Source organism: Dendrobates tinctorius, unplaced genomic scaffold, assembly GCF_039654945.1.
Source record: "Dendrobates tinctorius isolate UK_male_01 unplaced genomic scaffold, ASM3965494v1 ptg000043l, whole genome shotgun sequence".
In the NCBI taxonomy this organism is placed as follows: Eukaryota; Metazoa; Chordata; class Amphibia; order Anura; family Dendrobatidae; genus Dendrobates; species Dendrobates tinctorius.
Genome location: NW_027361711.1, coordinates 4,436 through 17,744, shown reverse-complemented (window position 1 = coordinate 17,744; position 13,309 = coordinate 4,436). Strand labels below are relative to the sequence as shown.

The following is a 13,309-nucleotide window of genomic DNA, read 5'->3' as shown; positions in this document are numbered from 1 at the left end:
CACTAAAATTATTCATATTTAAAGGCAAATATTACTCAATGATTTCTCATTTTAGCAAACATTACAGAATGATCTACATAAAATTTCAGATGGTAAAACCTCAAAAAGTGATGTGAACTCATAGCTTCACCATGAAGTGTTTGATGAATAAATGGTATTAGATGTAGCATGACATGAGGCCTCCTAATTCCTTGAAACTTCCTGGAATGTCCAATCGAGAGTATACAATTAATATCACCTCCTTATCTCTCGGTTCACTGGCTTTCTGGAATTTCCAAACCTCAACAAAGATGATGACAAAGGGGAGGTGTAGCATTTTTACTTTCAGTCCCCACCAGAGAGACATACTAATGGAACGCCAGTTTTCAATCTTCAGAGACTATTCACAGTTGATATCAATATATGTAGTTGCTATATTAAACAATTGTATTAAAAGTTACCTTTGTAATCAAACCTTAAAAGTGGCTTTCCAAGGCCAATAACGTGGTAATGTTCCCATTTTATCCCTGAATCACCGCTCATTTACCAGGAATACAAATACCGTAATAAGATTTAGCGCTCATGAACATAGAGCTCAGTGCACAGACCCTTCAAGGCAGCCCAAGACAGAGCTGCATGGCCTCCGCATTGAATATTCTTTGGCATGATGTGTGTAGACATATTGTCCACTATAAACATTGCTGCTAGAAGAAAATACTCTATAGATTTGGACTCATCAAGATAATGAGCAAAATTAGAGAATGGCACTTCACTTTAGTGAAAAACACGTACATCCCATAAAAGATTTAAAGGGAGAATGTAGAGATCCATAGTTTAAAAATTAGCTTTTATTCACAAAAATTAAAATACAAGAGTGAAAAGTAAAAAAGCAGAGTGCCTCACATAGAGGACAGTAACGGCTACCTATAATAAACACCAATATGGCAAAAATATATATCCTGTTCAGAAATAATTCACTTAATAGCAACTCAATTAAGATATCCTATATACAACCGGTAACAACCAGTTCAAAGAGCCTCTATGAAGTTTCTAGTGCTTCAGATATAATTATATGCAGATAGATAATATGCTGAGTAGCTACCACAAGCAATTGAGGACTAGAACTAGAGGCCATCTCTAAATCAATGATATAATATTAAAAAAAATAAATAAGCGTGCAAGGTGAATGCTGGAAGCGTTATATGGCTTACTGCCTGTGGTAAAGGACCTGTACGCAATATTAAGACCCAAGAGTATATATAGTAATGTCAGCTTATGGGCGATAACCTGCCAGATAACTATAGACAACGTCCAGAAAAGTGCCTGGAAGAAGCCAGTGGCGAAACACGCGTTGTCAGGGTGAGATTACAGTATCTCGGGCTCCTGTTCATAAGGTGAATCGGTCTCCTTTACTTGTGGGCACAGTTACCCATCATTTGCGGGCACTTTTCTGGATGTTTCGGGCGCTTCCCGAATAGCTGCATCGCAAACCCAGATATCTGGAGCCCTCCTGATAATCAACTGTTCGGTGCCGCAGCTGCATGTGTCACGGCTGTATGACAGTCACAACACATGTATGTAGAGCCTGTTTGTTGGGCTCTCTTTGCATGTGCTGTGACTGTCACACAGCCACATGCAGCTGCGGCACCGAACAGCTGATTATTGGGAACGTTCCAAGGATCCAGGTTACCGATACATCTATTTGGTAAGCACTACAGCCATTCAGATAAGGAGTTATCCGAAGCGATTCGCTCATCCCTAATGGCTAATACAGCTTCATGCCAAACATCGCTGTAGAATGTCCATGTGCATGAGACCTTAAAAAAGTGTTTTTTCCATGAACAAAGTACATTTGATTAATGCCTATGAGGCAAAGCCTGTTTTCACCTTCTTGACCGAACCAATTTTTACAATTCTGACCACTGTCACTTTATGAGGTCATAACTGAAACGCTTCAATGGATCTTGGTGAATCTGAGACTGTTTTCTCGTGACATATTGTACTTTATGATAGAGGTAAAATTTCTTAGATATAACTAGCGTTTATTTGTGAAAAAAATGGAAATTTGGCGAAAATTGTGAAAATTTAGCAATTTTCAAAATTTTAATTTTTATGCCCTTAAATCAGAGAGTCATATCACACAAAATAGTTAATTTATAACATTTCCCACATGTCTACTTTACATCAGCACAATTTTGGAAACAATTTTTTTTGTTAGGACATAAGGGTTTAAAATTTGACCAGAGATTTTTCATTTTTACAACAAAATTTGCAAAACCATTTTTTTTTTTTTTTTTTTTTAGGCACTACCTCACACTTGAAGTGACTGAGGGGTCTATATTACAGAAAATACCCCAAAATTACACCATTCTAAAAACTGCACCCCTCAAGGTACTCAAAACCACAGTTTATTAACCGTTGAGGGGCTTCACAGGAATTTTTGGGATGTGGAAGGAAAAAAACATTTGCCGTACTTTTCTTTCACAAAAATTTTCCTTTACACTTAGTTTTTTTTTTTTTTATTTTCGCAAGGGTAATAGGAGAAAGTGCATCATACATTTTGTTATGCAATTTTTCCTGAGCATGATGATACCCCATGTGTTTGGGAAATCTACTGTTTGGGCACATGGCAGGGCTTGGAAGGGAAGGAGCGTCATTTGACTTTTGGAATGCAAAATTTGATGGAATACTTGTAATTACAGAATGCCATGCCGCATGTGGAGAGCCCCTGATGTGCCTAAACAGTGGAAACCCCCCCACACCATTTTGAAAACTAGATCACTTAGGGAACTTATCTAGATGTGTATTGAGCACCTTGAACCCCCAGGTGCTTCACAAAAGATTATAACGTTAAGCCGTGAAAATAAAAAATTTGAAAAAAAATTTTTTTTACATTTTTCCCACAAAAATCTTTTTTAGCAACAAATTTTATATTTTCACAATGGCAAAAGGAGAAAATGGACCCCAAAGTTTGTTGTGTAATTTCTCCTGAGTTCACCGATACCCCATATGTGATCGAAAACTACTTTTGAGGCACAGTACAAAGCTCAGAAGGGCCATATTACAGTGCAGATTTTGCTGCACTTGTTTGAGGGTGCCATGTTACATTGACAGAGCCCCTGAAGTGCCAACAAAGCAGAACCCTCCCATAAGTGACCCAATTTTACCAATTAAACCTCTCAATGAATTCATCTAGGAGTGCAGTGATTATATTGACACTACAAGTGTCACAAACTTTTATACCATTGGGCAGTGAAGAAAAAATAATTTACATTTTTACCACCAAGATTGTGTGTTAGCTCCAAGTTTTACATTTTGTCACTGGAAAATGGGTAAAAATGGCACCAGAATCTGTCCCACAATTTCTTCTGAATATAGAAATACCCCATATGTGGCTGCACAGTACTACTTTGCCATACGGAGATACTAGGGAGGGACTGAGCGCTATTTTCCTCCTGGAGCGCAGATTTTTCTAGACTAGTTTGCGGATTCCATATAAAGAGCCCCTATGTGCTAGAAAAGCAGAATCCCCTCAAGTGACCCTATTTTGGAAATTATAAACCTTTGGGAATTTATCTACAGATGTAGCGACAATTTTGACTTCATGGGTGTTTTCTAGAAACAGGCAGCAGTGGACGTTACTGAGTGAAAATTACAAACTCCCGTTGTAGTGACCAGTACATTACGCCCAGCTTATGCTTCTGGAGACACGCAGTGGCGGATTAAGTGGACTATGGGCCCGGGGCTGTTCATAAAACCTGGGCCCCTGTACGCCCCCTTCCCACCTGAGCGCTGCGGTCCCCGTGCGGGAATTGACAGCCGTACGGACCGCAGCACTTGGTTTGCTGCGGGTCCATACGGAAAACCCGCCACCATTCCACCACGTGTGGACATGGCCTAAAAAGACGTTGCACATAAGCTGTAGGCCTACGGCCAATACGCACAAAATCGCCCAACGTGATCCTGGCCATAGGGGATCCACTTTAATGTCCCCACTTTAATTTGAAGTCCCCTTACTTCATCCATTGCAGTCCCCTATCACCCACTCACTTCATCTGCAGTGCCGCTTCATCATTTGCAGCCCCTTATCCCCCCTTCCATTTTATCATGTGCAGTCCCCTTCCCCCCCCAACTTCCTGTGCAGCCCCACTCCCCCATCATCATGTGCAGTTAATTTTACCCCCACATCATGTGCAGTCCCCCTTACCCCCAATTCATCATGTGCAGTCCCCCTTACCCCCAATTCATCATGTGCAGTACCCCTTACCCCCAATTCATCATGTGCAGTCCCCCTTACCCCCAATTCATCATGTGCAGTCCCTCTTACCCCCAATTCATCATGTGCAGTCCCACTTACCCCTTAATTCATCATGTGCAGTTCCCCTTACCCCCAATTCATCATGTGCAGTCCCACTTACCCCTTAATTCATCATGTGCAGTTCCCCTTACCCCCAATTCATCATGTGCAGTCCCACTTACCCCTTAATTCATCATGTGCAGTCCCACTTACCCCTTAATTCATCATGTGCAGTCCCACTTACACCTTAATTCATCATGTGCAGCCCCACTTATCCCCCACTTCATCATGTGCAGCCCCACTTATCCCCCACTTCATCATGTGCAGCCCCACTCACCCCCCCTTCATCATATGCAGCCCCACTCACCCCCCTTCATCCTGTGAAGCCCCCACTCATCCCTTCATCCTGTGAAGCCCCCACTCACCCCCTTCATCCTGTACAACCCCAGTCACCCCCCTTCATCATATACAGGCCCCAGTCACCCCCCCCTTCATCATATACAGGCCCCAGTCACCCCCCCTTCATCATATACAGGCCCCAGTCACCCCCCCTTCATCATATACAGGCCCCAGTCACCCCCCCTTCATCATATACAGGCCCCAGTCACCCCCCCTTCATTGTGTACAGCCCCCACTCACCCCCTCCCCCATTTAATTCATTTTATAAATAAAAAAAATAAAAAAAGTTCCCCATACTTACCTCGCAGCCGGCTCGCTCCCCAGCAGCGCCTCTGCTTTCAGCATCCTCCGGGACATGTCGGCGCGTGCACGATGACGTCATCGTGCACGCCCGACATCTGACCCAGAAGTACAGCCGGAGCTGAGCAGCCGTCAAGGTGACGGCCGTGCACAGCTCCCGGCCCCTCATAGAATGTGACGCGGGCGGCTGTCTGCTACCGGCGGCGTCACAGCACAGGGCACGGCCGGCCCTGTACAGGTGCTGGGGGAGCGGTCCGGGGGGCATTTGCCTCTCTGCCACCCGGCCCAGCCCGCCCCTGCCCCTGGGCCCCCAAAAAACCTTGGGCCCGGGGCGACCGCCCCATCCGCCCCTATTAAGATCCGCCATTGGAGACACGCACTCGTAAATTAGGTGGGCTCTCATCACTACAGAAATGTCAAACATGTGGGCGCTAAATATTGTTTAGGCACAGAAGGGAGGAGGACATTTGGATTTGGGAGCGGAGAATTTGCCAAATTGCTTTTGGAGGGTGAGAAGCCATTTCTCTTTTCCAGAGCCTTTGTGCTACCAGTAACATGGAAGCCTCCTATATTTCAGATGACAGACCTGAGTGGAGACTTGCTTTTTTGTGGATTGAGTGAAAGCTTTTATTGGGAAAATTTTATATAATGTTTGTGATCAACAGTTATCCGGCGCTCTACCTCTACGCTGAGCACTTACTTTGTGGTTTCCCTCTAAATCTCTGAGTGACGTGATTCAGATGAAACCCCCGATGGATCCTGTCACAATTTACCAGGGAGGATATATTCGTATATCCCACTGCTGCCACCAATTTGTCACGTACCCGCTTCTCAGCACATGACTTGGAGTTGCGCCTGCATGGGTTAATCTGTCTCCTCACTCAGTCCAACATTCAACCTGTGCACACACTCTAAGGCTATGGATTCTTTAGAGCAACAAGTTTCAGACTTATTAAAGTTGTACGCTTTAATATAAAAGGTACAGTGCTTACAATAAAAAGAATATAAAAATGGAAATAAAATGTGACATACAAATAGGCAAAACAGCGATAAAATAAAAGGGAGAAAACTTACAGAAATATCGAACTTTGCATCCTGATTCTCTGTCCTAGAGGGAGGGGGGATATGAAATGGACAACAGCTAGGCTGCCCCTCACTGTGAACCCTTTTCTTTGCGTGTAGGCCTAATTTATAGATGGGACTTGGGAATCCAATTTCTAGACCAGCCTCTCATTTTAATATTCTAATTGCTGGTTTGTGACTGCACCATGGCTATTTTACCAATGACTACATTATTTTTCTCTGAAACTCTTGTGTAACCTTTCTCATACATAGCGTAATTCTCCAATTGGCATCTCTTCTTCAAAGACACTAAGAGGTGTGAAGTGTTACCACTGTGTGGTTCTCAGTAAAGCCTCCTGGCGAGTTTGGAGACAGGAGACTACCTTCTCAGGATAACATGAGGTCATGACCTGTGTGGAGAGCTGTAGTGCAAGGAAAGATGTTAATTACTGCTTGTCATACATGCATACATATTTCACTACAGATCCATTCACTATAGTGAGGCAGCAGAGTTTCTCTGGACTCCGTCTGGCCTCTGTTGAGTGGTGTCCTTTTCAGATGGGCGCAAAACTGTGGCCGGCGGCACTTTTATGCAATCCTAAAAAGATGGACACGACTGGATCACAGGTGCTCTGGCGTCCACAGTGCCTCCATCTGCCTCATTATAGGGAATTTCCCGCCAAAGGTTCTGTCTCAATCACGTATTTCAGATATTTACATGGATAAATGTGCGCTGAGGCTTGCTGTGATCTTTGGGAGGCAGAATGGTGAAGAAAAAAAAAAAAAAAGACAGCATGTGAAGAATTGGGTTTTGTTTAATTTTTATGCCATTCCTCATGTGGTATAATCGATTAGGCGACTTTATTCTTCGGGTCGGCGCGATTACAGCGACAGATTTAGATCTGTTTTTTACGTTTGGCTGCTGTCACACTAAAAGACGCTTTTTATTGCAAAAACAAAATGTTTGCACTGCCATATTTTGAGAGCTACAAATTTTTAATTTTTCGGCTGACAGACTCACGTGAGGGCTTGTTATTTGAGAGACAAGCTGCAGTTTTTTACATTACCATTTTCGGGCACATGGCATTTTTTGATCGTGTTCTATACCAATTTTTGGGAGACAGAATTAACACAAACCAGTAGTTAAGGAATTGCTTTAAGGCAGCATTATTCTTCGGGTGAGTACGATTACAGCGACACCTCATTTGTATCTTTTTTTTATGTTTTGGTGCTTTTACACAATAAAAACTATTTTAAAAGAAAAAATAATTTTATTTGCATTGCTTTATTCTGATAGCTGGTGGCTTGTTTTTTGCTGGACAAGACGATGTTTTCAGTGGTACAATTTTTATTTACATCCATCTTTTTGATTGCGCTTTATTGCTCTTTTTGTCCAGCGGTATGATAAAGCATTGCTTTTTGGCTCGTTTTTATTTTTATTTTTTACGGTGTTCACTGAAGGGGTTAATTAGTGGGACAGTTTTAGAGCGGATCGTTATGGACGCGGCAATACCAAATGTGTACTTTTAATTTTTTTATTTACATGAATAAATGTATTTATTGGTAAAATATATATTTTCGCATTATAATTTTTTTTAAACTTTATTACATTGTCCTAGCATGGGACATTACTATTTTACATCAGATTGCTTCTCTGACACAGCACAGCAGAGTATCAGATCAGCTGACAGGCAGGGAAGGGGGCATGCCGGCGCCTGCTCTCAGCAGGCACTTGTAAGCCACCTACCCATCCAGGACCCAGAAGGACCCGATGGCCATCATGGAAGGACATCGCGTGGATCTGGTGGGAGCGCACAGGGAGCCCCCCCCCCTCCCTGCGAGATGCCTCTCTATGCCGCTGTCACTACTGACAGTGGCATCAGAGATGCTAAATGCCCATGGTCAGCTGACACCCGCACCCAATCCCCGCGGTGATGTACTAGTACAGCTCTGGGCACAATTAGACCTCCCGCACAGTACTAGTACGGCGCATGTCATGAAGGGGTTAATATATCTTGGAATAATAAGCTCCACAATTGGATGTGTTAAAAAAAATTATGTAAAAATTATGTATACATTTTGTATTGTAAATTTTTATGACAAATCCGCTTTAAAAAGCAGGTTTTAAATAGTTAAAGGGAACCTGTCAGCTGGATTGTGCACAGTAACCTACAGACAGTGTCAGGTCAGCGCCGTTATACTGATAACAATAATACCTTGGTTGATTAAATCCGACTTGTGGTTGTTTAATCTTTATTTTCAGGTTCCCTGTAACTATTTAAAGCCTGCTGTCAATCTTCGATAGCAGCATTTAAAGTACGTGGCTCGGACACTGCGCCAGTTCGAATGCTCATTGCTCCCCCTCCTATGACACATTCACAGAGTGCCAATGAGTTCCCAAGGGAGTTGGGTACCTACTAAAGACCCTCCGGCTTGCAAAGATGGAGCTGCTATGAAGACTAGATAGTGGCTGGACATGGGTGAAACTATTGTAGTCGCTGAGGGTGTAACCAGAACCGGGTCTAGGAGGCAGGGGGGCTGCTGATGCCAACAATACACGCCGACGTCAGCAAGCAGCACATGTTAGTGATGTCATATGTCGCCCATAGCAGGCATGCCAGCTCTGCACCTGCTGCAGAGGAGGATGCTGCATGATGTGGCAGTGGGGCGGGGGGGGAGTAGAAGGTTTTGGGGTCTTTTTTATTACTGCATTAGGGAACAACAGCAGAACAGGGATATACATACCAGAAGAGGGTCCAATATGGGGGACATTACCTTTGTCCTTATAGGATTTAGACTACTACAAGGGCCCATACATTTGACCAACATGCTGGTTGAAGTTGGAGGTGGGCAGATCCAAATTTTGCATCGGAGTCCATAAGACTCTAGGTAAACCACTAGATTGATTTTATAGGAGAGTGTGAATTATGATATACTAAATACTGCAATACCACAGTATTATCGTATATATTACCAGTTGATCTCAGGTTCAAGTCCGTTAATGTAACTAACAATATGATTAAAAAAAAGTTCTATGACGTATACAAAGTAAGGCCGGGGTCATACCTGCGTGTGCAATGCGAGAAAATAGCGTGAGTCTCTCACATCAATATCCAGCACTGCCGCCACTCCATCTACATAGAAATACATGCAGCCGCACACTCCAGTCCGAGCGCTGGCGGCAGTGCCCGGTATTGATGCGCAAGTTTCTCACATTACACACGCAAGTGTGACCCTGGCCCAAGTCTAAAAATTTTAATCATCCTCATTAAAATGAAAAAACAGAATAAAATGTCCTATTGCTATATCCATTAAAATATAGAACTATTTAATTGCTTCTTTTAGTCTCCAAATCTACAACAAAAATTGCAGTAAGAAACTAAATGCTGTAGCTACACCAAAATGGTATCAATAAAAATGTCAGTTTACCACACCAAAAAAAAAACAAAAAACACTACGACAGTGTAAAAATGAAAATGTTATAGGTCTTGGAAAACTTTCAATTTTTTTTTTCCACCAACCAACTCACAAAACTATACAAGCTTTTTTATCGCTGTATTTGCAGAATCATGTTGTCAAGTTATTTTTACTGCACAATGAATGTTGTAAAGACCAAACCTAAAAAAAATAAAATTGCGGCGCTGCATTTTTTTCAGTTTCACCAAACTTGGATTTTTTTTTTCCAGTACATTGAACATTGTCTTTCAAAAATACAACTCATCCCAGAAAAACATGTGACTTTGCCAATAGTGTAAAACAACAACAACCAAAAAAATGTTATGGCTCTTGTAAGAAAGGGGGGGGTGTGTAAAAACAGAATCTTATTGTCGGAAATGAGTGAACGTTTCACTTGTAATCCAGTGTAAAGAACCTTCAGAGGTATTTTTGTATGCACGTGGTCAAAATTGTTGGTACCCCTCATTTAATGACAGGAAAACCCACAATGGTCACAGAAATAACTTGAATCTGACAAAAGTAAGAAATCAAAAATCTATGAAAATGAACAAATGAAAGTCAGACATTGCTTTTCAACCATGCTTCCACAGAATTAAAAAAAAATAAAATAAAACTCATGAAATAGGCCAGGACAGAAATGATGGTACCCCTGAAATAATGTGACAAGAGGGACATGTTAAGGCAAGGTGTGTCCACTGCATCACAGGTCTCTACAATCTTGGAATCAGTGAGTGGGCCTGTATAGAGGGCTACAGGTACTCACTGTGCTGTTTGGTGACATGGTGTGTATCACACTCAACATGGACCAGCGGAAGCAAAGGAAAGAGTTGTCTCAGGAGATTAGAAAGAAAATTACAGACAAACATGTTAAAAGGTAAAAGTTATAAGACCATCTCCAAGCAGCTTGATATTCCTGTGACTACAGTTGCACATATTATTCAGAAATTTAAGCTCCATGGGACTGTAGCCAACCTCCCTGGACGTGGCCACAGGAGAAAAATTGATGACAAATCAAAAATGGAAAATACAAATGGTAACAAAAGAGCACAAAAAATTCTACACAGATTAAAGGTCAACTTCAAGCTCAAAGAACATCAGTGTCAGATCGCACCATCCGTCACTGTATGAGCCAAAGTGGACTTCATGGGAGATGAATAAGCAGGACACCATTGTTGGGAACAAACAAAAAAAAAAAAAAAAAAAAAAAAAAAAATCAAAAAAGCCAGACTGAAATTTGCCAAGCTACAAGCCACAAATCTTCTAGGAGAATGTCCTAAGGACAGATGACACAAAAATGGAATTTTTTGGCAAGGCACATCAGCTCTATGTTCACAGACAGAAAAGTGAAGCATATCATGAAAAGAACACTGTCCCTACTGTGAAACATGGAGGAGGCTCTGTTCTGGGGCTGCTTTGCTGCATCTGGCTCAGGGTGTTTACAATCTGTGCAGGGTACAATGAAATCTCAAGACCATCATCAAGGGATTCTAGAGAGAAATGTGCTGCCCAGTGTCAGAAAGCTTGGCCTCAGTCGCACGTCTTGGGTCTTGCAACACGATGATGACCCAAAATACAAATCTAAAAACACCCAAGAATGGCTAAGAGGAAAACACTGGACTATTCTGAAGTGGCCTTCTATGAACCCTGACCTAAATCCTATTGAGCATCTTTAGCAGGAGCTGAAACATGCCATCTGGAAATGGCAACCTTGAAATACGAGACAACTGGAGCAGTTTGCTCTTGAGGAGTGCGCCAAAATACCTGTTGAGAGATGCAGAAGTCTCATTGACAGTTACAGGAATCGTTTGATTGCAGTAATTGCCTCAAATGGTTGTGCAACAAATTATTAAGTTAAGGGTACCATCATTTCTGTCCAGGCCTATTTCATGAGTTTTATTTTATTTTTTTGAATTCTGTGGAAGCATGGTTGAAAAGCAATGTCAGACTTTCAGTTGTTCATTTTCATAGATTTTTGATTATTACTTTTGTCAGATTCAAGTTATTTCTGTCATTAAACAAGGGGTACCAACAATTTTGACAACGTGTATATGTACAGTGGGGAAAAAAGTATTTAGTCAGCCACCAATTCTGCAAGTTCTCCCACTTAAAAAGATGAGAGGCCTGTAATTGACATCATAGGTAGACCACAACTGTGAGAGTCAAAATGAGAAAACAAATCCAGAAAATCACCTTGTCTGACTTGGCAAGATTTATTTTGCAAATTATGGTGGAAAATAAGTATTTGAGCACCTAAAAACATGCAAGATTTCTGGCTCACACAGACCTGTAACAGGCCCAAAACATCACTGCTCTAGAGGAGATCTGAATGGAGGAATGAGTCAACATACCACCAACAGTGTTTACAACCTTGTGAAGACTTAGGCTGTGTTCACGCGGTGCGGTTTTTTTCGCGTTTTTCCCGCGGATTTACCAAAAAATCCGCTCAAACGCCTAAAAGAAGCTTCTCATTCATTTTAATGCATTTTGCTCATATTGATGCGTTTTTTACCACGAAAAAAATGCAGCATGCTCATTAATTTCACGGTAAATTCCGCATTTCTGGCTATTTTCTGTGTGTCTGGGGACTCTCCGGAAAAAAATCGTGTCAAAAACCGCAGTAAAAACAAGCGGGAAAAAAGCGCACGTTTTCTGGGAAGGAGTCCGGTTTTTAATGCAGAAATTTTCTGCATATGTGTGCACATAGCCTTACAGAAAACGTTTGACCTCTGTGATTGCCAACAAAGGATATATAACAAAATATTGAGATGAACTTTTGTTAATAATTTGCAAAATAAATGTTGCCAAATCAGACAAGGTGATTTTCTGGATTTGTTTTCTCATTTTGACTCTCAGTTGTGTTCTACCTATGATGTCACTTACAGGCCTCTCTCATATTTTTAAGTGGGAGAACCTGCACAACTAGAAATAGTTTTAAAATTCCTCACTGTGTATATATATATATATATATATATATATATATATATATATATATATATATATATATATATATATATATATATATATATATATATATATATATATTTTTTTTTTTTTTAAACTCCTTGCCAAAACTGTTCATAAGTTTAAAAAGCATAGGCCAAATGTATAGTATGGCAAGGACTTCAATTTATAAAATGACACTTTGGTACGGTGTCACTTTAAAGCCGATTTTATGGTAGGGAATTCTTACAATACATAAGACATTCGGGTAATTGTATTACCTGACCTGGCTTTTTAACATGCGAGTAGAATACAGTGGCCATTTTTGGAATCTTCTTGATTCATTCACACTGGCGTCACAGCTTCCCCTTTTAAAGGATTAATGACAAACAAGATAGATCTGTAAATGTTGTCCAATTACACACAAAGAGAACAGGTAATTTCCTCTTAATTAGTTATAATACTACATTATGCTAGGCTATTCTGACAGGCAACAGAAGTTTGAGCAAAAGCTTATGTCGATTCAGTGAACATTGGAGATAGGCTTTTCCAATGTATACCTCCGATTAATACCTTTGATATATGGCAATATATGGACAGAGTGATATGCTGCCCATAAGCTCCTGCTAAAAGAGGAAATAAAGTATACAGGTGCATCTCAGAAAATTAGAATATCAAAAAGTTAATTTCAGTTCTTCAATGCAAAAAGTGAAACTCATTACAGAGTGATCTATTTCTAGTGTTTATTCCTGTTAATGTTGATTATGGCTTACAGTCAATGAAAACCCAAAAGTCATTATCTCAGTAAATTAGAATACTTTACAACTCCAGCTTGAAAAATTATTTTAAAATCTGAAATGTTGGCCTACTGAAATG

General features: G+C 41.0%; 1 protein-coding gene across 2 annotated transcripts in view; it reads right to left on the bottom strand.

Moving 5' to 3' along the window:
* The window catches only part of N4BP3 (NEDD4 binding protein 3), a 57,961-nt gene extending 45,121 nt beyond the window's left edge, over positions 1-12,840 (bottom strand). The window contains exon 1 of one of the 2 annotated variants that reach the window (XM_073575125.1): positions 12,720-12,840. The gene's annotated coding sequence lies outside the window, so the exon portion shown is untranslated. Of the gene's footprint in view, positions 1-12,714 lie in introns of both variants that reach the window. The other variant, XM_073575124.1, reaches the window with a different exon arrangement.
* Between the last annotated feature and the right edge of the window lie 469 nt (positions 12,841-13,309).